Source organism: Manis pentadactyla, chromosome 14 (assembly GCF_030020395.1).
Source record: "Manis pentadactyla isolate mManPen7 chromosome 14, mManPen7.hap1, whole genome shotgun sequence".
Taxonomy (NCBI): Eukaryota; Metazoa; Chordata; class Mammalia; order Pholidota; family Manidae; genus Manis; species Manis pentadactyla.
In genome coordinates this window covers 3,260,758-3,286,990 of record NC_080032.1, presented here as the reverse complement: position 1 = coordinate 3,286,990, position 26,233 = coordinate 3,260,758, and the positions used below count along the sequence as shown (strand labels likewise).

Here is a 26,233-nt window from a genome sequence, read left to right as displayed (position 1 = left end):
ATATGGGTGACACATTATATCCTCTGAAGGTGGTTTGTTTATTACAGTAAGTTAATGACAAACACATTCAAACGACTGAACTCTCTCATCTCAAGAGGTATAAATTGCTTTCTAATTGCTGCCTTCAGTCAGTCCCTGTCAAATTTCCCACACCTCCTATAATTTTCCAATGCCTAGCAGGTACTCAGAGTCCAGACAGTTCAGATACAAGGTAAACCGTTGCCCACTCCCATGGCCAGCTGTGGTTAGCCATAGGACACTTAATAGGAAGGGGTGTGTGTGGCCACCTCTGGATCACCACCTTCCACCTCTTCGGGATCTCACACCTCTCATGTTGCGTTGTGAGAGGAATTAGGGAAAAGAGCTAAGATTTCTCTACCTAAAGGGCCACTGCTTGTCATTTCCTCTCAGACCAACACCAACTGGCTTTTCTAAAAAGTAAGGTATATTTACTTATAACAAAGCTCACCAATTTTAAGTGTACAATTCAGTGAGTTTTGACAAATGGACATTTCTGGAAAACCACCACCACCACAATTTTGATCTAGAATATTCATTCCCACCTCCACCCTGAATTCACTTTGGTCTCCTTTGCAGCCAATTCTCCTTCTGCAACCCACAACCCCTCACTACTGATCTGCTTTCTGTCACAATGCTTTGTCTTTTCAGAATTTCATTATCAATGGAATTTTACAGTAGGTAGCCTCTGGTATCTGGCTTCTTCCACCCAGCCCAGCAATATTCAGATTCATCATATTGTTGCATGTATCAGTAGTTTGTTCCTGTTTTTGCTGAATAATATATTTCATTGTATGGATCTATCATAATTTATTTACCTAATCACTAACTGATAGACATCTAGATTGTTAGTTTTTGACTATTACTAATAATGCTATGAACATTTCAGTACATTTTAGTGTAAGTCTAGTGTGGACATGTTTTCATTTCTGTTGGGTAAGTAAATAAGGGGATTGCTGGGTTGAATGCTAAGTATGTGGCAACTTCCTAAGAATCTACCAAAATGTTTCCAGTTGTTTGTACCATTTTGCACTCTTACTAATAATGAATGAGAATTCCAGTTGCTTCACATCCTCATCAACAGTTGCTGTTGTCAGTCTTTTAAATTTTGGCCACTTAGGTGCACATGTGGTTTGGTGGTGTCTCACCGCGGCTTTGTGTTTCCCTGATGGCAGATGGTGGCTGAGCATCTCTCACGTGCTTGTGTGCCACCCGTACCATCTTCTTTGGTGAAGTATCTGTTCTGTTCATAGTTTTATTACAGGGTTGAGTAAGTTCTTGTTATATTCTGGATAGAAGTCCTTTATCAGATATGTGTTCTGATTTCCTCCTGGCCCATGGCTTCCCTTTTGTTTTCTTAACAGGGTCTTTATGAAAATTAATTTTCTTCAGGTTTATTGAAGTATAATTTGCATAAGTAACATTCACCCTTTTTAGATTAGAGTCCCACAAAAATCTACCACCACAATCAAGGTATGAAATATTTCCATCATCCTCCCTCAACTCCCCCGTACTCTTATGGGGCAGGTGTGGTCCTGCAGTCCATTAACAAGCTCTGCGTGTTTATATGTCTGGGGTTCTCTTTGCTGTGCAAAATACTAAATGCCTCTGGGCCATCTTTGTGCCCTGACTCATAAATTCTAGGGTAACAGGAAAAGGCCCATTAAACATCCTGTTACACACAGCTCTAATAAAACAGTCATAATAACACCAAAAGGCTCATAAAGTCCTTGCCAGGCACCAACCGCATGCTCTGCATGTGCTAGCCCATTTGATCCTCAGAACAGCCCGCCTTGGGAACTGTGGTCGCCGACCCTTTTCCAACTGAGGAAACTGAGGCACAGAAGAGGGGAGGTACACCGCCGAGCTCCCAGGGCCAGGGAGCCCATGGCTGCAATGCAGACGCGGGGCGTCCGGCTGGGGTCCGCGTTGCCAGGCACCATGTGTTGGCCTTCCTGGCCCGCAGGGCGCGGGGAAGCTGCACCCGCACTGCCGGCCTTTCGGGCTGTGCTGCTGGTTGAAATGGACGAATCCCAAACCCCAGGGCGGGGGAGATCGCTGAGCCGGCAGGGTGCACTGAATCCCTACAGATGCGGCCAGAGGAAGGGCGGAGAGCTGGGGCGGAAAATTTCTGCTTCACGAGCCGCACGGCCAGTTCGCAGACACCTTGTCCGCCCGACTCAAGAAACAGGTCACTTCATGAGGGGTCTCAGGGCGAGGAAGCTGGCTGTGCAGATAAGGACGCTGGGCTGCTGCCAGTGCAGGGGGTCTGGCCTGCAGGGGGCTTGCTGGCTGGTTGTTGATGACGGTAGGACCCTGGGCACGCGCGAGGGGCACGCTTGGCGGCGGCTGATTACCTCCCCTTGTCTGCCTGCCTCGTTCTTTGGCCCTTATGGCATGTGATTTAGGACGTGTCAGAATTTATCTACCAAACCTACATGTGAATAAGGAAGTCCAGGGCCAGGGCTCAGAGAGGGGGCAGTCTCGCTCACCATCTCACCGCGGTGGGGGGGGGGCGGTGCGCACGCACCCCTGGACGCCCCCTGCTCCCTACTGCGGGGCCCAGGCCTTCGCCGCTCGCTCCGGCCGTCCGCGGGCACCGAGCCCCGCGCTCCCCTCCGCGGCGAGGCCCACCCGGCCCTTCTGCGCCCTGCGGCCGGGGGCCGTTTCCCCGCGCGTCGGCCGCGCAGGGGGCGCGCCGCAGGCCGGGCTCCGGGGACCGCAGCTCGCCCGGTTCTTGCCTCGGCGGGAAGGAGAGCGCGGCTGTCAGTCTTGGGGGGTTGGGGGGAACCGAGCACAGCTCCGCGCCGGCCGAGCTGCACCGGAGGACGAGCCGCGGGCGCCTCCCCCCCCGGAGCCCCAGGCTCCCGCCGCCCGACCAGCGCCCTCACCGCGGGGCTTTGCTGAACCGCTGGTGGGGAAGATTTCTCATCGGACGGTCTGGGTCCGCTCGGCGGGCCCCGGGGCTCTGGGCCAGGCGCGTCATTTTCCCGGAGCTCTTTATCCTGTTGTTAAAGGGAGGAGGGCGCGCCGCAGTTCGGCGCTGCAAGTTACTAAACCGAAGGAAACGGGAGGGCCGGTTGGCTGAGTCGTGCACGTGCCCGGCCTGGCTCACCGGCGGGGATGCGCGAGGGGTGGGCCAGCCCGGACCTCGGGGTGACGTGAGCGGTGAGATACCCTCGAGGACAGGGCGGAGGCCAGGCAGGAGTTCTGCGTGGGGGAGGGGGAGTCAGCCCAGGACTCACCCAGGAGATGACCTCTGAACTGACCCTTGGAGGATGAGATGGCAGTGGGGGGCCCCTACCAACGGGGGTGCCTGGAAGCTTGTAAAGCCATGCGTGTGTCCGGAGAGTGCTGGGAACGGCTGTCCGGCCAGTTCGAGGTGTTGGGGCAGCAGCAGGCGGGCTTGAAGGGGGAGGTGGGGAAAGTGTGCCCAGGGCCTTGAAAGGCCCCGCCGGTGGAAAGCCGCGGAGGCTCTTTAAGCATGGAACGAACCTCAGATGTGTGATTCAGGAAAGCAACTAAGGCAGGAACCAGGCAGGAACTGTAATTGTGCAAACGGGGTGTTGGGGGAAGGAGGGTGTCCTGCCAGTGGGTTTCAGCCCCAGGCAAGTTCACTATGGATTCAGTGAGACCAAAGAAATGACAGTGGAACGTTTTTGGGGTGAAAGGGTTTATACCCAACTTTATTCCCACGGTAGGTCAATCAGTAGGATCCCATTCATTCAGAGCGAGTCTGCAATGAGCAAGCCAGTCTCTGCCTCTGGGCCTCTCTGCCCCCCACAGCCGTCTCAGTCTCTGTCCTCGGTGCTGCCACCCTGCCAGTCTTGTCTCCAGTCTCCTGCAGCCTTGCAGCCATGCCACCGTGTCACCCAGACTACTGGGCGGAGCTCTTTATATAGAGTCAATAACGATGCATAGCCCACACGTGTGCAGTGAGCCAGCCAACCAGGGCCAGGTGAGAATCCTGGCCACAGGAACCTCCACTCTACCCACAGAGGGTGATTTCAGTCCCAGGAGTAATGAGGTCCTGAGCCTGCGATGGAGATAGAAGTAGGGTTTCAGGAGACCTTGGAGATAATAATGACAGGCTTCACTGGCTCTCCATCACAACTGAAAACCAGGGAGACTGAGTCATTAGACATTTGAGTTTCCACCCAGTGCAGACCTTTCTACCCAGTGCCAGGTGCTCAGCATCCAAGATAACAAAGATCTAGGTGTTTGCAGTTGAATGGAGAACACATGACAGGATGATTCTGCCTTCACCCACGAATGCTCTAGCTGTAGAGCACAACAGGCCTCCCTGCCTGAGCCTGAAGTGGGGCTGGGGGCAGGGAGAGCGTCCTGGGGGATGGAGGCTGAGCTCCAGGGAAACAGGAGTCCCCAGGCAGCAGGGCATCCAAGGTGGGAAGGCCAGCCCGTTTGCCGCTCAGACCACTAGAAGGAGATTCTGGAGTGTGAAATGGGAGGTGGGCTGGAGTTTTATTTTCCAGGGGCTGGGGAGCCATCCAGGGCCTGTTGTCTGGAGGGTGTGCTCAGATTCCGTTTGGGACGGCTTACCCCGGACCATCGGACCATCTCCCGGAGCAGCTGCACTTGGGAGAGGCTGTTTCAGGAAGTGCTGGGGGGTGAGGGTGGGGGCTGGGCCTGAGCAGTGGTGGGGGAAGCTGGCCTGGCGTGGGGAGTGAGGGAAGAAGGCTGGTGGGGGCAGCAGGGAGGGAAGTGGAGGACAGGGGTGGGGCACGTGGAGCCCTGGGGACAGCCTGGTGCAGATACCCAATGGCAGTTTACAAGCTAAGCGGAATGGCAGTTCAAACCTCAGTAAGCTTGTCTCCTCGTGTGCAAAGTGGGGGTGGCGGCAGCTACCTCATGATGCGGGAGAGGCTCACTCAACAAGACAAATATTTACTGAGCCCTCCCGGTGTTCAGGTGCCCAGAATGCAGCTGGATGGCCACAGTGTAGAATACACGGGACCTCCCGGTGAAGCAGAAAGTGGTGGGCCCAGTGCAGATCGGGCATCACGCACAGTACACGCCCAACAACAAGGCAGATGACACAGTGTGCAAGATGCCCCCACTGCAGGGCTGGTGATAGGGCGCTGCCGGTGAGCGCTGGTGAACGGCTGACAGCCGGGGCCAGGCCATCTTGGAGAGGATGGTTTGGGACTGGTCCTTCTCCAAGCTCCTCCCTGGTGTCATAGCCTCTGGCGATCACCCGGTGCCTCCATTTCTGTGTGAAGAGGAGCCGTCTCTGCAAGTTCAGCCCCTGTGCCTTCCCAGTACCGTGTCTGTGCTAGATGTGCATGAGGGGAGCAGCAGCTTTTATTATCTCTTATCACCACTCTTCAGAGTAGGCTGGTTGTCACTCTGCCTCAAAGGTGAGAGATTACGGCAGGAAGCGTGAGGTGCCTTACCAGAGGCCACACACTTGTCTGTAGGACTTTTTTTCCTAGTCTAGCTGAGCTCTGTCCCAGAAGTTTTCATAGCTCCAGTCAGATCGATGTAAGTAACAAATTAATGTTTTTCTAAATGAAGTAGCAATAATGGTGTAACCTCGGTTAATTTATAAATAAGCCAGGAGTTACTAATAATTTTTAACCAAATTTAAATCTTTAAAGGGTAAGAAAAAGAGTGGTTAACGTTTGTTGAGTGCCTTGTAAATAAGTTCCTCACACATATTTTCTCATGTCATTTTCACAGTGTCCTCATGAGCTACGTGTGATCATAGCCAACATGTTCACAGTGGTAAGGTTGGGGGAGGGCTGGGGCGGCTGGTGTAAGGGGAGTGGGTTTGAGTAACTGGTCCAAGTCATTTGGGTGTGAGAGGTGGAACCAGCCTTTGGACTCTGGATCTTAGGCTCCAGCCTCAGCCCTTGACCACAAGCTCGCCTCCCATTATTGAATTTTGTTGGCCATCTTACTTGGGGAAGCCGTAAGTCAGTAGCCAAAGTGGTCGACTCTTCCGTCGGCACCTGTCTTTGCACGGCTTCCTCCCTGGTCCTGTCCTCTTAGCTAAACAAGGGGGGCTTCATCTTGGGTTTAACTGGCATGGGGACTTGCTGGGCACTTGAAGCCTCGTGCCACATGCACCTTGGGCCAGCCTGGACTGGGCCTCTGCCGTCCTGACGGGTCACCCCAAGGTGCGCAGCAGTGCTGCTGGGCCCGGGGATGGTGTCGGGGTGAAAACTCACTGCTCTCAGAGAATGATTGGGCGTGTGCCTAGAAGATAACTTGCCTAAATTCAGGGGTTTTTTTTCTGAAAAATATCATAAAATCAGACCCCAACAGCTCTGAGTGTCTCAGACCCTGGCTTAGTCCAGGAAGGCCAAGGCCCGCCAGCTCGCCAGCACCCTCTCCTCCTGAGTGCCCGTGCCCTGCCTGGCTCTGGTCCTCTGGGCTCGCGGGTGTAGTGGGAGTGGGGGTGGAGCGCTGGTGGTAACTGGGGGAGTCAGGGCACCCCCTGGAAGAGAGAGCAGCCGGCAGGAGCCGGTCAGGGTGGGTCCCGGCAGAAGCGCAGATCCGTCACCCTGTGTTCTCTGGGGTGCCCCTGGTTGTCCTCAGGGCACTGGCCGAGGGAGCTGCATGGAAACGCTCTGTGACCTGGGTTGATACGTGGATACGGCACTGGCGCTGTTAGATCTCTGATTCTATCACTGGACTTGGGATAGAATGAGACACAACAAACACGTATGGGGTCGCCCAGATGGCACACACACGTTTCCCAGGCGTCTCCGGTCGTCACCTCCGGCTCCTGAAGACACCCCAGAGCCTCAGAGGGGACACGGGAGCCTTGTCATGTTAACCAGAGACTTCTGGACGCCCCCCGGGGGCAGGGCTGGAGGCTGGGTCGGCCACTGGCCATTGATTTAGCCAATCATGACTGTGCAAAGAAGCCTCACGAACCCCTGGGAGGAGCTGATGGCTCCCTTGGATCCGCGGCTCAGTCGGGGAGAGCTTCTCCGCTGGGGGAACCGGAACCCCTTCACCTGCCGCGAGCCAGGCCCCAACCTCCGCCAGGACAGAGGCCCCTTTATCTGGGACCCCACCCCGTGTATCTCTTCATCTGGCTGTTAACATGTGTCCTTTATTAAACTGGTAAACTAAGTGTTTTCCTGAGCTCTGTGAGCCGCCCTAGCAAATTAATGGAACCTAAGTGGGTGGTCGTGGGAACCTCCAGTCTGCAGCCAACAGGAGAGAAGCACGGAACTGCCTGGGGCTTGGGACCTGCGTCTGGAGTGGGCGGTGGGGGGCAGTCCTGTAGGACGAGCCCATAACCCGGGGAATCTGGTGGTGTGTCCGGGCAGACGGCGTCAGAATTGGATTGAGTCCCTCAGACACCCTGCTGGCGTTGGAGACTTGCTTGGTGTTGTGTGTGGGAAGACCCCTCCCTCCCACAGATACACATGGAATGGGGTCCAGGTATCTGAAAAGAATTGCACTATTACTGCTGTGTATAATACATTACTATTATATGAAAAAAAAAACACCAGGACTTAAAAAAATGACTTTCATGTGCTTTTAAATATCAACTATTAAAAATCATACGACTTAAAGCTGTTGCGCCTTTGGACAGTCAGTGCTTTTGGCATCTGGGGTTTTGCCGGAGGTGGCGGTGCCCTGTGCACGAGCCGGTCCTGCCTCCAGAGTGGAGGCCGCCAGAGGAGCAGCTGAGAAAGCGTCTGTGACGGGTGAAGGCAAACGTTACCTGTTCCTTGTCATCACCTGACGCATGAGCAGGCGCTCGCTGCTCCCGTGTGTGACTGGGATGTACTGTCCCCACTGTATTTCTCAGTGTAGAGGTGGACACAGAGGGTGGCTCCTTTGTTTTCCCTGGGACCCAAGTTCTCACTGGGCCCAGCTCCTCGGCCTCTGAGGATCGGGCTTTCCTGTTTTCGTCCTTCCCGGTTGACTCTGCAGGCCTGCTTTGTGTGGGGAGAAGAGCGCAGCGGAGGAGGCTCCTCGGAGGGGGACCAGGTGCACAGGTCAGCCAAGTAGGCGACTCGATGGGACGCATCTCTTTGTGTTCGTCCTGTCGGGAAGGGTGTGACGGTGCTGGGAGAGACTCGGCCCACAGCCAAATAGCTTTTCCACCTGAAGAACGAAGGGGCTGTTCCGAGGAGTCCAGCCTGGGCTGCTGAGAAGCCAGGAGCCCGCCTGGCACAGGGAGCTTCCTGGCGGCCGCTCGCTGCTGCTCGGGGCAGCCGGTCCCCCGAGGGGATGTACGCAGCCCCTCCTGTCCACGCACTAATGTGTGTGAAAGTGTAGCTGCGTACAGACTGAGGTGTATGTGAGAACACAACAAAGAAGAAAGGAGGCAGTGTGAAGGGTGGATAAATACATGGCACGTTGATAGTTCCTGAGGCCGGGTGGTGGCCACATGGGCCTTTGTCACATTCTTCTCTTTGCTTTTGTGTATAGTCAAAAATCCCAAAATAAGGCTTAAGCATATATATATGGTATTTAAGTATTTGTGTAGGTGTGTGTCTCACACAATCCTCCCTGGGCCCTGCTTTAAGCAGATGTGGTTTGGGTGCAGTGACTGTTTCCCACATTTGTGGCACTCAGTGCTGGGGGCACACATTAATATGACATCATACAGATACAGCTGCCACCTGAGCAGGTGTGCACACCATTCGCATGTCATCCGAACAAGCTGAGCCAGGCTGCGGCCGCCACACAGGTGTTCCTGTGGTCATTTCCTTCCTGGACTGGCCGGGGGCACTATCATCAGCCTGTAAACCCTGAGGTGTTTCCCTTTTTCTATTTCCTGTCACAGTTTTTGAAACGGAAGAAGAAAGGTACCTCAGTGTGATAACCATTCATTTACTATCAGGGTGGGTACCACATGCCTATTAGAAAGTGTGGTCAGAATCATGAATATCAGTGATTTGAAGGATGCTAGCATTCCAGTAGGTTAGGAAGAAAGAGTTTCATTTTGTGATTATGTACAAGATGTTTCTGCCACATTGCTAAATGTGGATTATTATGTGAATTATGGAGATACATGTAAATCTCATATTCTACATGTTTAGTCACTTAAATGGAATGTCAATTCTTGTTAAAGATGATGGTGCTGAATGGAAGAAAGAATGCGGATTTGAATACCACTTACTAATTTTTTTCCTTCAGCCTCTGATCAAAATAAAGTACGTCTCAGTGTGCAAAACAAATGAAGAGATCAAGTGTGTTTAAATAAAACAGAATGTTACTCAACAACAAAATCCCAAACAACCAAACTGAAAAATGGACAAAGGACTTGAATGGATGTTTCTCCAAAGAGGACATACAAGGGGCTAGTAAGCATCCCTAGTCATAGGGAAATGCAAATGAGAACCACAATGAGATACCACCACACACCCCTTAGGATGGCTACTATCAAAACAGTGTTTGGTGGATGTGGATAAACTGGAACCTTTGCACATTGCTGGTAGGAATGTAAAATGGTGCAACCGCCGATGAAAACAGTTTGGCAGCTCCTCTAAAAGTCAGACTTAGGATCACCATATGACCCAGCCATTCCACTTCTAGGTTTGTACCAAAAAGAAATTAAATCAGGGACTCAAATACCTATGCACCCTTGTTCATAGCAGCATTACTCACAATAGCCAAAAAATGGAAGCAACACCAATGTCTATCAACAGATGGATGGATAAGAAAATGTAGTGTGTACACAGTGGGAAGGCACTCTGACACAGGCTATGTGCATGAACCTTGAAGACGTTATGCTAAGGGAACTCAGCCAGGCACAAAATGACAAAAATTGTGTGATTCTACTTATATGAGGTCCTTGGAGCAGTCAGATTCATAGATTCATAGAGACACAAAGTAGAATGGTGGGTGCCAGGGTTGGGGAAGGGAATGGGGAGTTATTGTTTAATGGGGACAGAGTGTCAGTTTTGGAAGATGACAAAGGGCTGGAGATGAATGGTGGAGATGGTTGCACAACAATGTGAATGTGCTTAATGACACTGAACTGTATACTTTTAAAAATGGTTAAAATGATAAGATTTATGTATACTTTACCACAATTTCAAAAACGCAAAAAAAAGGTAAGTAATGGAATAAGGTAGATCACATAAATATGAATTATAAGAAATCTGAAGTGGCTATATTAATATATAACAAAGTAGATTTCTGAGCAAGGACCATTACTAGAGACAGAAGGATATTTCATACTGATAAAGGGGACAACTCATGAAGAAGACATAATTATCCTAAATATGTATATACACCCAATACAGAGCTTCAAAATGCACGAAGCAAAACTAACACACACACCCAAAGGTTGAAGAGATGAATGCACATTTGTGATGAGAGATTTCAGTGCCTCTCTCAGCAAATGATAAAACAAGTAGGCGGAAAACCAGCTTGAGGGTACAGAACACCTGAGCAACCCTGTCAAACAACTTAATTGACATACAGAGTATATTCTCTGACCACAATGCAAATTAAATTAAAAATCAATAACAGACATCTGGGAAAAAATCCCTAAATATTTGGAAATTAATATACTTTCAAATAACCCATAAGTTAAAGAAGTCATAAAATAAATTAGAAGATATTTTGAATTGGATGATAATGAAAAAAAAATGACAAAGTTTCTAGGATGTAGCTAAGGCAGGGGTTAGAGGGAAATTTATAACTTTAAATATTTGTATTGGGAAAGAAGAAAGGCCTTTAAAAACCAATGACCTAAGCTTCACATTTTAAGAAGTTCAAAAACCCCAAATAGAAGAAAATAATAAAGAACTTAATGAAAAAGAAAACTGACAAGTAATAGGTAAAAATCAGCAAAACCAACAGCCAATTCTTTGAAAAGGTCAATACAATTGATAAACCTCTAGTTAGACTGATTAATAAAAAGAGAGGATAAAAATTACCAATGTGGGCGATGACATAGGAAATAACAGAACAGATTCCACAAACATTAAAGGGAAAATAGGGGAACATTTTGAACAACTTTGTTACTAAATCCAAAAACTGGGATGAACTAAACTACCTGAAATACTAAATTACCAAATAGGCTCAAGAAAAAAGAGGAAATCTGAGTAGCTCTGTACGGACTAAAGGAATTGTATTTAAAAACCTTCCTGCAGGGAAAAATCCAAGCCCATGTGGCTTCAGTGGTGAGTGCTAGGCAACATTCACGAAAGAAATAATGCCAACCTTACACAAGATCTTTCAGAAAACAAAGGAGGAGGTTATACTTCCCAACTCATTCTATGAGTCAGCACAATCCTAATACCAAAACCTAACAAAGATATTACAAGAAAATAAAGCTACAGGCAAGTATCTCTCATGAAGATAGATGGAAAATTCTCTCAAAATATTAGCCAGTTGAATCCAGTAATATATAAAAAAAGGATAATACACCATGACAAGTGACACTTATCCCAGTAATGCAAGATTGGTTTAACATTAAAAAATCAATGTAGTTCAGCACATTAACAGAATAAAAAAGAAAAAAATGATCATCTCAATAGATGCAAAAAAGAAAAAAGAAAAAAAAGCATTGACAAAATCCAACACCTATTCATGATATGAAAAAAAAAAACCAAAACCAAAAATAAACCCTCTCAGAAAACAAAGAGAATTTCCGTAACCTCATAAAAGACAAGTACTAAAAACCTAGAGCTAACATCACACATAAAGATGAAAGACTAAATGAATTCTTCGTTTCTAAGTCAGTAACAAGATAAGCATGCCTGTTCTTGCCAATATTATTCAACATTTTACTAGCAATCCTCACCAGTGGAATAAGGCAAGAAAAAGAAAGACATGCAAACTGGAAAGAAGTAAAACTTTTTATTTATATATGTCATGTCCATCTTCTATAGGACATGATCATGTACCATGAAAATATTAACTATACAAATAAAGCTACTAGACCTCATAAGTGATATAGCAAGGTCTCAGGATACAAAGCTAATACTCAAGAATCAATTGTACTTCCCAAAGACTGGCAATAAGCAATTGGAAACATGATGTTTAAAAAAATACCATCAAAAAACACAAAATACTTAGAGATAACTATAGCAAAATATGTTCAAGGGAGGTACACTAAAACTATAAAACATTGCTGAGAGAAATTAAAGACCTAAGTAAGTGGAAAGATATGCCAAGTTCATGAATCAGAAGATTTAATATTGTCCAAATTTCTATTTCTCTCATATTAATCTATAGATTCAATGCAATCCAAATAAAAACCCCAGCAGCCTTTTTGTAAAAAACAGCAGGTTGATTCTAAAATTTATGTGGAAATACAAAGGACTGAAGCCAAGTTTTTTTTTAAAGTCAAAACAACTTTAAAAGTGAAAAACAAAATTGGAAGACTTAACAGTATTTGATTTCAAAACTTAACTACAAAGCTATAGTAATCAACACAGTGTGGTACTGACACTACGGTAGACATACAGATCGATGGAACAGAATAGAAAGTGTATAAATAAACCCACAGCTATATTGTCAATTGATTTTAACAAAGTTGCTGATGGGTTCAATGGGGAAAGGCTAGTGTTTTCAGCATAAGGTGCTGGAACCACTGGATACCCACATGGAAAGAAATGAACCTCAATCCTTATCTGAAAAAATATACAAAAATTAACTTGAAATGTATCATAAACCTAAATATAAAAGCTGAAACTATAAAACTGAAAGAAGAAAACATGAAGGAAATATTTGCTACCTTGGCAGATTTCTTAGGACATGAAAAAACATAAACCATAAAAGAAAAGAAATTGATTCATTGAACTTCATCAAATTAAAAACTTCTTTTAAAAGCACTCTTAAGAAAAGGAAAGATAATCCAAAAACTGTATATCTGACAAAGAGCTTTTATGCAGAATATATAAAGAGCTCCTAAGTCAAAAGTCAGAAGACAAATAAAACCTCATTAAGAATTAGACAAAAGATTTGAGCACACATTTCACAGGAGATATATGAATGACCAATGAGCAAGTGAAAAGATGTTCAGTATTTCTAGTTATAAGGGAAATGCAGGTTAAAATCATAACGGGACACCACTAGACATCCATTAGAATGACCAAAATGTAAAAGACTGACAATATCAAGTGTTGTCAAGGAAACAGAGCCCTAGAACTCTCATCCATTACTGGTGAGAATATAAAATGGTACAAGTTGGAGAAAGCTGGGCCGTTTTCTTGACTCTTAAATATTTATTTAACATTTACAACCCCACAATTCCACGGCTACATAATATACAATGGAAAACCTCTGACCACACTAAGACTCATACAAGAATGTTCACAGCAGCTTTATTTAATAATAGCCTGTGAGAATCGTGCTCTCTGGTCCAAACTCAATAAATGGACCCAGAGGCAGAGAACAGCAGAGCGAGGCTTTAGTGGCGGTCTTGCGGGATCTGGTGTCTGGGAGCAGCACGCTCGGGGGTTACAACGAGCAGTTTATCCCCTGGCACAAGAGTCCCTCCCCTGGTTCCTCATTGGCTGAGAACTACAGGGTTCACATTCTTTCCCGGATGTCACCTAAGCACGTTATATCCATATTAGGCTTTCTTTACATTTGTCTTAATTTTATTGGCTGGTTCAAAATTTTTCTGCATTTTTCTGAAGTGAAGCACAGCCACTCTTTCGTAATCTCCCTCTGCCTCCCCGCCGGGGTGACTCCCTGGTGCGGGTTCTGACACGTAGGCTTCTTGTCAATACCCTTTCATTTAAAGGTTAATTCTTCTGGGAATAAATTACATTTAGTTTTATGCTGTTTTCTGACAGCCCCAAACTGAAAACACCTTAAATGTCCATTAACCTGGGGTAGACCAGTGGGTGAGAGGGCTGCGTGGAGGAGCTGCACGGGGACTTTGCAGGCGATGGAAATGTTCTGTGTCTTGACTGTGACGGTGGCTTCACACACAGTTATACACATTTGTCAAAACTCACTGACCTCAGTTAAAATACGGACACTCTATTGCATATAAGTGTAGAAACTGGAATGACTGGATGGCACAGTAATTGCTTGACTTTTTGAGGACCTGCCAAACTGTGTTTCACGGCAGCTGCTCCATTTTACATTCCCACTGGCAGTGCACGTGGGTTCCAGTTTGTCCAGAATCCCTGATGTTGTGAACAACAATTTGGGGCAACTTAAGCTTCCTGTGCCTCAGTTTCCTCTTCTCTAAAATACAGGTCATGATAATGTCACTCTAAGGGTGGCTGTGAAGTTTTAAATGAGCAAATGCATGTGCATGACTTGGGTCTGGCAAGCGCGAATGCTCCTGAGTGTGGGGTGGCATCGTCGCTGTCGTCACCGTTACTAATAACCAGTGTGTCTGAAATCTGCAAGCTTTGAGATCGCGCCCCTCACCTGGGCCTCTGTGGGCTCTGAAGAGGCTGTAGAAGGGTGGCCGTGGCCAGATACTGGGCCCAGTGGAACAAGCCCCTGGAGATGTGCACACAGGTACGTGTGCAGCGAACAGGCCTGAGGGGTGGGCAGCATGGTGGGGGCCACATAGCTGGGGTGTGACAGCACCTCCTTCACTGACATCCTGCGACGGTGCTGCCAGGACTTGGGAGTGTCCCCTTCCTGCCCTTCTCCGCTCACGGGCTTTCGTAAGTGTGGTGGGCAGCGCCACTCCTTGTGTGCCCAGGAGCATGCCAAGGGCCTGGTGGAAGCCCTGAAGAGTGAGAGCGATCCTGGGACGAAGCTACAGGTGTCCCTGATGGGACCCGAGGGTGGGGTTCACAGGCCTGGGTTCCCCCAGGATTGTTTCCACCAACTTGGTGACTGTAGTGGCAGGACATGCATATTCCCGCAAATCGCCTTGACCAGGAGGTGGGCCCAGGGCAAATGCTCCCCGTTGCCTGGCGCTGTCACCCGATTGTCACTGTGATTCCTGCAGGCTTGTTCACAGCGAGGATATGCGGCCTGGTCATAGGATGCAGAAAGCCCTCATATGATAAACTTCCAAGTCCGAGGCAGGATAGATTTCCACTCTTTTTAAACTGGTATTTACGAGGCAGAAACCTGTGTTGTGGGAGTCTGGCGGTACCTTTGCAGCCCTTCATGGCTAATGTGTCAGCTGTCCTTTCCAGGCCCCCGAGGCCATGGGGACACGGGCACAGGAACTCTGCCAAGAAGGCCTGTGCCCTCGCCCTCGTGGGAGCTGGCGGGTCACTTCCTTGTTCTTTCCTATTATTATTGTTAAGTTTGAATAGTACTGATGGCTGGGCATTTGGTGGTTTTTCTAAAACTGCTTTTTTAATTTCTAAAAGGTTATTGCAACAACATCTGAAAAAAGGAAATAAGAACATTCTAGCATAATAGCTGCTTCATTTCTCCAGACTTTCTTCTAGACTTTTCCCGTGTCGGCCTGTACTTGACGTTGTCGTAACCATTGTTTGTGGTCATTTTAGGTGCTTTCTGCTCAGCTTTGCTCATAAACATCTTTTTATGTGACCTTATTTATTTTTAATAGCCATATGACAATCTGTCAGGTTAATATATCAATTTATTTAGACATTATATGATGGGCATTTAATTTTCCCCAATCTTTCACCAGCATGAATTTTATTTTATCAGCTATTCTTGGTTGTATGCAGTGAAAAGTATAGGTTGAGGTTTAAATTGTTAAAACTATAATTAAAATGAGCCCCAGACTCAATCACATTCAAAAGACTGAAGTAATTCTTCTACTGGCATCTACTTTGTATAGCAAAAATAATTTTTGTAGCTTATCCTTCAGAACTTTTCCGAGGAGATCATATCCCAGAATTTTAGCCTGGGTGTCCCGTCCCTTTTTGTCCCTCTCGTATCAGACTTTGGGGGAGAGAATGCCCTGGCGGCAGCGTGTTGGAACAAGCCCCTTGGAGAGAGTTTGGGCACATGGCTCTCTGCGGTGGTGTTTGCCGGGAGGCTGGCCAAGCACAGGTACATGGCTGGAGTGTCCTGGTGTGGGACATAAATACCAAGGTCAAGTCAACAGGATAGGGTAACTGGACTGCATGTACCCTGTTGCCCAAGCTACTGGAAACCTGGACAAAATACATGAATCAACTATTTCCAGACATGGAACAATGGGCAGTGCAGAGCTGTGATTCCTGAGAAGAGGGGAGTGAGTAGGGCTACTGCTACCGTGTCACGGATGGCAGCCTGGGCAATGGTGACCTCCGGGGCACGTGGTGGCCTGGGGGCACTGAAGAGCAGAGATGGGAGTGTGGGGATTCAGCTCTGAAGTGTGGCGCAGGGCCCTGGAGGGAAGGGGACTCCGGGGAAGGAGCTCTGCACGTCCTCCCCGGGTGCCTGAGCATTTGTGGGCCACTGAGCTGTGGCGATGGGCCAGGACCACTGCCGGGGGCTGCGAGGGAGCCGACCCCAAGAGCTCAGCCACAGTGGGCAGTTCCCAGTGACCCCAAGGTCCCCCCTTAGTGGGGTGAGTGTGCGATAGAGCTCCCCAACAAAGCGCACAAACAAACCTGCAGACCCCGAGCTAGCCTGCTGGGCCGTGTATTGCTGCCTGAACAGACTTAGAAGGAAGGGAAATGATGGGCCAAGGTCCTCGTGAGCAAAGACATGAAAATCCTCAGTGCGATATCACGGCCTCTGGCTCAGCCTTGTGTCAAGAGGATGACGCAGCAAGGTGGGCAAGCTCACCCCAGGAGAAAAGGCCGGGTCGGCATCTGGGAGCTGATCAGCATGAATCTTCATAGCAATAGATTCAAGAAGGAAAATTTTATGATCATCTTAATCAGTTCAGAAATAGCATTTAGCAAAATTCAACATCCATTTGTGACAAAATTAGCAAGCCAGGATTTAAGGAGATTTTCCTTAATCTGGTAAAAGTATCTACAAAGCCCCTTTAGCTAGGCTCATGCTTAAGGGTGAAAGCTTTTTCCCTAAGACCAGGAAAGAGGCAAGGGTGTCCCACCTCACCACTTCTATTCACCACTGTCCTGGAGGCTCTAGCAAGCGTAAAAGGTAAGAAAAAGGAGTAAAAGTCACACAGATCGGAAAGAAAGAAATAAAATCATCTTTATTTGCAGACGACATGATTTTCTATGATGTAGAAAGCTGAGACTAACAGGTCAGTTTTGCTGCACACTAGCGAAAAATCATTAGGAATTGAAATGTAAAACATATCCATTTACAGTTGCACCAAAAACCATGAAATACTTCAGAATAAATCCTAGAAAATATGTGCAACAACTTTTGGTTGAAAATTACAAAACGCCAATGATAGAAATCAAAGAATTGAATTCCTAAATAAATGGAGCGATATATTGTGCTCATGCACTGGAGTCGTCAATATTGTCAAAAGGTCAGGTCTCCTGAAATTGATGAAGAAATTAAACTCAGTCTCAGTCAAAATCCCAAAAGGCTTTGTTGTTGAAACTGATGAGCTGATTCTAAAAATTCACACGGAAGGGTGAAGGTACTAAAATAAGACCAATTCAAAGGAGAAGACTGGTCCAAGGACACACACCACCTAAGTTCAAAACTCACGACAAAGCTATAGTCACCAAGACTGGGTGGTATTGGAGAAGGGGTGGCACACAGATCAATGGAACAGAATAGAGACCAGAAATAGCCCCATGCAAATGTGTTCCATTGATTTTTGACAAAGCATAATGCCAATTTAGTGGACAATGGATTGTTTTGGGTTGAGAGTCCTTGCAGGACAGCGAAAGGGCAGTCGGACAGATAGAGGGACTGCAGCTCAGGGATGGCTCCTGGGCCCCAGAGACACGGTTTGGGGTGTTACTGAATCGGAGGTGGAAGTAGAAACCATGGGTTGATGAGAACAGCCCGGGTTGGGTGAAAGATGCCAGGGAACGGCATTCTGTCTGGAATGGGACAGTGATCAGGCTGAGACAGGGATAGAAGGCAGAGACACAGAGGCATTTTCTTAGTGGCACACATTTTGGTGCAGGAGCTGCCCATGGGCACAAGTGCGGTCAACGTGGTGTGGGAAGGAGCAAGGGACCCAGAAGTAAAGGGGAAACAGGTGGGCAGGGACCAAACCGTCCAGACGACGTGAGCACGCGTTAAGTACAGACAGAGGCTGCTGTGCCCCATCCCGGTGTCACCTTCCGTTCTGCATGCAAGGCACCAGGGAGACGCCAACAGCAGCCATTTTCCTTAACAGTGGCCTTTTAGAACCCAACACCCATTTGGAGTGCCTCCTAGGTGCCAAGTGCTACTCTAAATTCCTCTTAAATGTTAAATCACTTCTCCCTCACAACTCTCTGAAGTAGGTGCAATTATCCCCATTTTACAGATGAGGGAACTGAGGCCAAATTCTGAGCAGTGAAGCTGGGCTTTGCGACAGCCGGCACAGCTGCACATCTGGAGCTGAGGCCCGGCCCTGGCCCAGCCTACCACGCCACCTGCACCCAGCATGGATGAGCTAGTGCTTCCCTCTGCAGACAGAGTGCAGGAGGGCCCCACATACCCTGGGCCCGGGCCTCTGCCCTCCGCACTGCTGGCTCTGCTGCTCAGGAACAGACGCACGCGGGTGTCCTGCAATGCGGCCCTTGGAGACTGGCCGTGGCACCACGTGGCTGCCTCCAGCACCGAGCTGGAACAGTTTCCTTGGTGGGCAGGTTTTGAAACAGTTAAGTCTACTGGGGAAGGGAGTGGCTCAACAAGCATAAGTATAGGCTTGAATTTCAAAGGGGAAAAAAAGTCCGGATTCTAAAATGTCGATGCACATGTATTTGAATGACTTACTCTTCAATCTGAAAGAAACACGGAGTTAATTCCAAGCTATTTTGAACAGCAGAAACATCTTTAAAATTTCTGCTTGCAAGGTCTTCAAATGTACACTGAGGGCCAGTATTTGCAGTTTTTTGCTGATAAGGAGACTGGCTCTTTATTTCAAAGTCACCTGGTATTTTTGGTCTTCTGTACCTTTTGTAACTTCCTCTGAATAAGAGGAAATATGGTTGCCAGTTGTGTTTAATTTATTTTAAACAAATCAAAGCACCAATTTCTGCTTCCTGCCTGTGTAATACTTGAGCCGCAGACAGCTTCAAAGGGCAGAATAACTGTGTTCTTGAGTGATTGTGCGTCTGTTGTATTATTTTATAAACAGTTCAAAGTTTTGCATTGTATAGGAGCAACGGGTATGACAGAGACTTTTGTGTGGGAGCAGAGGCAGAGAACTCTGCATGACCTTTGCATTTGTCTTGTGCTAGTTCATAGATTAAATTTAGATTTTGGTAGAATATATATTTATGTAAAGACTCCGAGTTTATTTTTCCTGTTTTCTCTCACACTGCTTAACTTGGTCCCTGAATGTTTATCACAATGGTAGGTTGTTGTTCAGGCGGTGGAAAGAAAACTAAATACTTATTAATCACTTGGTTTTCTTACAGGTTCATTGGGTTTAGGAAACTCCACCTAGATCAGCAGCTTATTTCGGACAGGGTTTTCTCCAGACCCAGAATTCCTGGGGCTGCGGGCATGGGGGCTTCAGAACCCAGTGTTCTTGGGGCTGCACAGGGCAGATACCCAACACCCAGCTTGTCAGAGCAAAGATGTTACCATACCCTGATTCCCGAAGCAAGTTCACTTGTTTAAAAACGGTTCCCTGAGTTCTTTGCTTGGACCACACAGCCTCTGTGTCCAGCCTCTGCTGCCGCCCTGTCTCCCCTGGGCTTTGATGTCACCCGTGCACTCTGCCACCGCTTGGCACGATGTGCCAGGGATAGAGGCAGATTTGTGTACATGTGGCCACTATGCCAGCGCACTGGGGGAAGCCCTTCTCTCCTCCCCTGCTGGCTGTGGGGTCTGAAGGACACAGGGAAAGCATGTGAGAGCCGGAGGGTCGCTTGGAGCCAACCAGACTCCAGCCATTTCCTGGGGTGCAGGGCACATGCACGTCATGCCCCTGGGCTGGAGGAGTTGCCCAGCATCACGGCGGGGGTGGACTCGGGGCTGGGGGGTCACCCACGAGGAGCCCCTGGATGTGCAGGCTCGGCAGAGCATGTGTGTCACGCACTGCTCAGAGCACGTTTAGAGGGACTTTTGCCCAGGGGCTGCCCTCTGACCTGACATGAGGTGAAGACAGGCCATGAGACCCCTGAGCAGAGGCTGCAAACCCCAGGCTCTGATCAGTGACCTGGAGACCCGGGCCCAGGCCCGGTGGGGCGGCCTGGCAGGCGGCCAGGGAGCAGGCAGCGCCCCGTGTGGCCGCCCTTTAATCCTGGGCCTGTCGTTGCTGAGTGACTGGGGGAGCTCCAGTTCTGTTTTCACATCTTTGGAAGTGCTGATAAGGTGGGAACAGAATAAATCAAATGTCATAAATCAAATTCCTAACTGGGGAAGCACAAATCTAAGTATGACCTTGGAAATGCTCCCGGACGCTGTTCTCTTTGGAATGTTTTTCCCCAAAGTGACTTTTCCTTCTCATTTTTTATTGTGGCAAAACACACATAACATAAAATCGGCCGTTCTCACCATTCCTAAGTGCACTGCCAGCGGCATGAGCTCGTTCGCATTGCTGTGCAGGTTGCAGTCGTTTCCAGAAGTTTCTCATCTTCCCCAACAGAAGTGCTGCCTGTCACATGCTGTCCTCTCCATCCCCTTTTCCCTCTTGGGGGCCTACCTGAGGCTGCTTCCCTCCCCCTGACCCAGGGCATGCACTGTGGGGTGCCAGGGTCCTGGCGTGGGAGAGGCAGGGAGGCCCAGGGCAGCACCCACTGTCATCCTGGCCCTGGATGGCATGTCTGAGGACAGCCGACATGGGTTAAGTGCTGTGTCCTCAAGCCTGCTGTGTGCAGTCCTCGCCTGCCAGTCACCTGTGGTCAGCCAGCCGCCAGGGAGCCGGTTTAATCAAGTGATACCCTTGACGGGGTCGGGGGCTCTCCGAGGCTGGGCTGGGATTTATTTTATTCTGTTTTGTCTCAACCCACACAACGACCCATTAGAGCCATTCAATATTTCATTCCCATTTTGCAGAGCAGGGAACAGTCACAGAGAAGCTAAAACTAAGGGCGTGTTTCTGGATCCCAACCAGGAATCGGGTCAGAGCGGAGATGCTGCCACATTTGCGGATGGGTGCAAGCTGCGAGCCGGTGGCTGTGGTGGGGTCCCGGGGCCCTGCTGCACCTGCCGCACGTGTGCATGGCTGACTGCAGGCTGGGAGGCAAGTGCGGGACTGCGGGCTGGCTGCCCTGAGGCCTGCCGCGCCTGTGGGTGGCGCTGCGTGTCTGGGCCTTGGTGGTCCTGTGTGATTGCACAGGCACCTGCGTCAGGCCCTGGAGTGGGTGCTCGGTGGGGCTTTCCCCACTGCGGAGGGTGGCTTGTACCATTTCTGGGCTAATTTTCTAGTGCAAAGGTCCACCACAGGTCTGCGGGGACAGGAGCCGCATCACATGTGTTTTGCAGGCCGCTCAGGAAATGGGAGGGAGGCATGCTGGTCTCAGGGCTGGGCGTAGGTCCGGGGCACAGCACGGGTGCGCTTTGACCCCTGGCCCTGCTGCCCCTGTCTCTGGCTTCGCATTTTGCCCAAGGCTGATCCCAGGGGAGAGAGCTGTTGAGGGCCACCTGCAGGCCCCTTGTGGGCCAGGGCCACCCCCCCTCACACGCTGCCACCTGATCCAGTGGCTCTGGAGCTCAAAATGGTCATTGGATTGTTAAATGGTTGAAAAAAATTAAAAGACTGTTTCATGACTGGTGCAAATTCTATGAAGTTGCCGTGTCAGCATCCACAGTAAAGCTTTTTTTGGCCACAGTCACTTGCATTTGCTTATGGATTATCTGTGGCTGTTTTCTTCATACAACTAGAGACCACGTGGCCCACAGAGCCAAAAATGTTTCCTGCCTGGCCCCTCCTGGAGAGGTTTGCCAGCCTCAGGCCAGGCGCCCCTTTTTGTGGTGGCAGAATTTTGGGTTGGCAGCAGCATTTCACACAGTCAGCCCAGACCTTCAGGTCTTAATCAGACTGGAAGGAGCCCTGGGCTGGGGGGCCGCTCCTCGTGATTTGTGGAGAGAGGGCACTGGCCACAGGTGAACTGACCGTCCAGCACCTGTGACTGCCGGAGGCCCTCTGGGGATCCCTGGGTGTCGCTGAGAGAGTGGGGCCCACTGTGGGCCCCCAGCGAGCAGTCAGGTCTCTACCCAGGGCTCACAGACTCTCTTCAAAGGGACACTGGCTGGGGACACTCCCTCTGCTGCCAGAGGGATGCCAGGAGGCATGCCTGTCCCGGGCGGTCTGGGCCTGCAGCCCGTGGGTGTGACAACATCCATCCCAGCAGCGGCTCCCTGGCCCCTGGCAGCACCAGCTGCTCCAGGGGTTGCAGTTTTGCCCTGGGAAGCGACCCATGGGATGCGGGAAGAGCTGAGAAGCTACTGACGGGCTGGCAAGGCCCAAACCATGGTGGGCATGCAGGCCTGGGGCTGGTTCTCGCTCGCGGGGTCTCTCTGGCCCACAGCTGGCATTTCCTCTGGAAGCAGGGCTCATCTGGAAAAGCTATGGCCGAGTGACACTTCTGCCCCCAACCCCCGGCATTCAGGTAAAAATTAAGGGTGAGGATTCTGCTCTTCTTCAGCTCTGAAAACTAGCAACTTAATTGTTTTAAGCTCAGAATATCTGAAATCTTAAATAGAGCAAAAACTCATGATACAAGCTTATTAAGTTACAGAGAGCCCAGGTTGGTTGTGGAATCGTCTCCTCAGTAGAAAAGTCTATTTAGAAGTCAATTTATTTCAGAAGCTGCAGTAGTGGCTTAATGCATTGAAGTGCACACTTGCCAGGGGCCAGCCTGAAGTCCAGGCAGACTCTCAGGCTTTGCCATCCCTCTGCCTGCATGCCGTTAAAATATCCTTTCTCCAAAACTGTGTCCTGCACTTGAAAACCTAATTCATGGGGCTGCTCATTGGCGACCGAGCTAGCTGTCTACGTGGCTCATGGACGTCTGTCCGCCATCTCTGTGGTTTTCTTTGTTTGCTTTTGGTTTTTTGTTTGTATTTTTTTCCACTTTTTCATTACAAAATACACATAATATAAAATGTACCACATGCAGCTCAGTGGCCTTAAGCACGTTCACATGGCTGCACCACTGCCACCACCTTCATCTCCAGAATTCTCATCTTGCACTCTGACACTCTGTCCTCTTTAAGTAACAACTCCCCATTTCCCACACCACAGCCCCTGGCACCCACCATTCTGTGTCCCGTCTGTATGAATTTGTCTGCTCTGGAGACCACATGTAAGTGGAATCATGCAGTATTTGTCTTTTTGTGATTGGCTTTTTCACCGAGCATCACATCCTTGAGGTTCATGCCACAGCGTGCTTCCTTTTTAAGGCCGAGTGACCTCCCAGGGTATGTGCATTTGGCGCGCTGCATTGCTGCATTTTGCTGACCCCTCCACCCACCCATGGGCACTTGGGTTGCTTCCACTCTTGGTTATGGTGAGTAATGCTGTTATGAGCATGGCTATACAAATATCTCTCGGAGACCCTGCTTTCAATCATTTTAAGTTTATGACAAGAAGTAAGATGGCTGGATCTGAGGCAATTTGTATTTTTAATATTTGAGGAACAGTCGGACTGCTTTCCACGGCAGCTGCACCATTTTACATTCCCACCAATTTTTATTCTGTGCACAAGGGTTCTAACTTTTCCGTACCCTTCCCAACACTTGCTATGTTCTGTTTTTTTTAAATAGTAACCATCCTAATGGGTGTGGGTGTCTTCATTATGCTTTATTTTTTAATGAGGCATAATTTTCATCCAGTGAAATGCACAGATCGTGTTTCCCATCAGACAGATTTTGACAGATGAACAGCCTCATGAAACCCCGCAGCCCACAAGAGATAGACGTGGCCCCACACTCGGAAGGCGCCCCCTCCACCTTTCCTGTCAGTCTTCCCACCTGCCAACAGATTGCTGCCCCCACGGAAGAGCAATGCCAGACCTTGCCCTTGTGGCAGCTGGCCCACACGGGGGGCCCGGGACAGTTGCGGGGTCAGGGCAGCTCTCCCTGTTGGGAATGAGGCTCCCGTGCGGGTCGGGAGCAAGGAGAGGGTCTTTGTTTGCAACGTGCAGCTTCTCTCAGCACAGGACTGTGGCCCAGCTCCCGGCCTCCCCAGAGCCGAGCTGCGTCTGCGTTTGTTGGGCTGGGCACAGGATGTGTGTCCTCTGCTGGATGACATGGGAATGAGGTCAGCCCAGGTGCTTCCCGGGCAGGGCTGGGGGAAGGTTCCCGAAGAGGGGCCTGGACGCAGAACCAACCACGTGTCCGTGATGGGTACAATAGCTTTTCCCAGTAATATGCTCAACCTCGAAAACAGTGCAGTTTTTATGAGCAGCGCATTTTGTGAGTCCGGGCTGGTGCCAGGGAAAGCCTGCCCGGGGTGGGCTGGGTCTCACCAGCCCCGTGGATTTGCTGAGTGACTGGAGGAGATTTTTCCTTTTTTCAGAGCCTTGCTTTTTCACTTATCTTTCAACAAACGATTCTTTCTGCCAGGCGCTTGGGATACACAACCAAGCAGGCCAGAGAGTCGGGGAGAGACGTGAGCAGGTGACAGCACGATCTATAAACATTCACTAAGTGTGGTGACGGCGCAGGCACATTGGGAGCTGCGGCCCAGGGAGGGTCCCTCTGAGGAAGGCGGACCTGCAGGGTGGGCGGGGCTTCCCAGGGACCCGGGCTGAGATGGGCTGAGCTGGGGGTCAGGCTGCAGCTGTCTCCACGGTGACGTGTGGGGCAGGACCCGAGGGGGTGCCGCCCTGCGCTGGCCACTCCTGCTGGCCCGGAGGGAGCGCAGGCGGTCGCGCCGTCGCCCGGAGCCACAACTGGCTTTTCAAGCCTCAGGGGCTAGATTTCAGGGCTTCCGTGGCTTGGCTGGGAAGAAACTAGTTTCCATTTCTCGTCCCTAAAATCTGCTTTTCTAACACCAGTATTGATGCTTTTGCTGGGGTTTATGGCTCCTTTTCTTGAAAGATGCAGAGTCAAACTCAAGCCTGGTCCCCTCAAGGCACTGGGGTCACTGTCTCCGGGCGGTCCCAGACCCCAGAGGGCAGCGGCCGTGATGGTCGCTCCGTCCTCACTCGCAGGCCCGCGCCGCCCCCTCCACCCCGCCGCCTGCAGCGTCCCTCCCGTGCCTGGGGCCCCCCAGCGCAGCTCGGGGCCACCTCATGTCCTCGGGTGGGGGCTGGTGACCGTGCCTTCCTCGGAGGCCTCATTCTTAAATCAATGGTCAGTGAATTGAAGTGTGTGGACGCAAATGGAAAAGGGGCAGATGCGGAAACCACGGCTTCCCGGGGCTCTGCTTTAAGTCTTGGGCATCCTCCCCCTTTTTTCCTTGCTAATCGTGGTAAAATATACGTAACATGAACTTTGTCATCTTAACCCTAAGTGTACAATTCAATAATGCTTAGTGTTTTTCGCATTGTTTTGCAACCAAATCTCCAAAACTCTTTTTCATCTTGCAAGAATGTTAGGCATCTTTTAAAAAACAAAGTGAAATGAAATGAAATAAACGGAGTAACGTTGTCTTCAAAAATCATCTGCCAGACTCACAGAGCCCAAGAATGGACTGACAGTTGCCAAAGGGAAAGGGACTGGGGAGGATGGGTGGGAAGGGAGGGATAAGGGGGAAACGGGGCATTACTATTAGCACACGTACTGTGGGGGGGCGGGCACGGGGAGGGCAGTGCAACACAGAGAAGACAGGTAGTGATTCTATAGCATCTTACTATGCTGATGGACAGTGACTGTAATGGGGTATGTGGGGGGGGACTTGGTGATGGGGGGAGCCTAGTAAACATAATGGTCCTCATGTAATTATAGATTAATGATACCAAAAAAAAAAAATCAGCTGCCAGAAGCCAGTGTTTATTCTCTTCAGTCATTGCCTCTCCCAGCCACCTCCCGCCCCTCCTTCCGCCCACTGTGGTGACCTGTCACAGCCATGGGGCTTCCACAGGGCCAGAGACACAGCCTGGTGATTGCTGAGCAGAGGCTGCCCCTGCCTGCTTCTGAGCAAGTGGCTGATGCCCTGGAAATAGACAGCCGGGTGATGGGAGGGCCAGGGGACCCACACGCTCTAGCGGCACCTGCCCTTAGGAAGGCTCGGTCTACAGCGGGGCCCCGTACCCGCACCCCACTCCAGCTACGCAGCTCACTTCCCAGGGGCAGCTCGGCCACCCTAGGCTGATCTGAGCCCTGTGTTTCTCCACATTATCAGGGCTTCCATTTCATGGCTTTCCACTCCTCATCAAACAGACGGGGG

General features: G+C 49.7%; 2 long non-coding RNA genes across 2 annotated transcripts; both read left to right on the top strand.

The window, feature by feature from the left end:
* On the top strand, nt 1-7,495 carry LOC130680594 (uncharacterized). The gene is made up of 3 exons (XR_008993610.1): nt 1-2,326; nt 5,719-5,763; nt 6,580-7,495. It is a non-coding gene; the product is annotated as an uncharacterized LOC130680594 (long non-coding RNA).
* A 14,650-nt stretch (nt 7,496-22,145) lies between these two features.
* LOC130680696 (uncharacterized) lies at nt 22,146-25,507 on the top strand. Its single transcript, XR_008993750.1, has 2 exons — nt 22,146-22,508; nt 23,717-25,507. It is a non-coding gene; the product is annotated as an uncharacterized LOC130680696 (long non-coding RNA).
* Nucleotides 25,508-26,233: the final 726 nt, after the last annotated feature.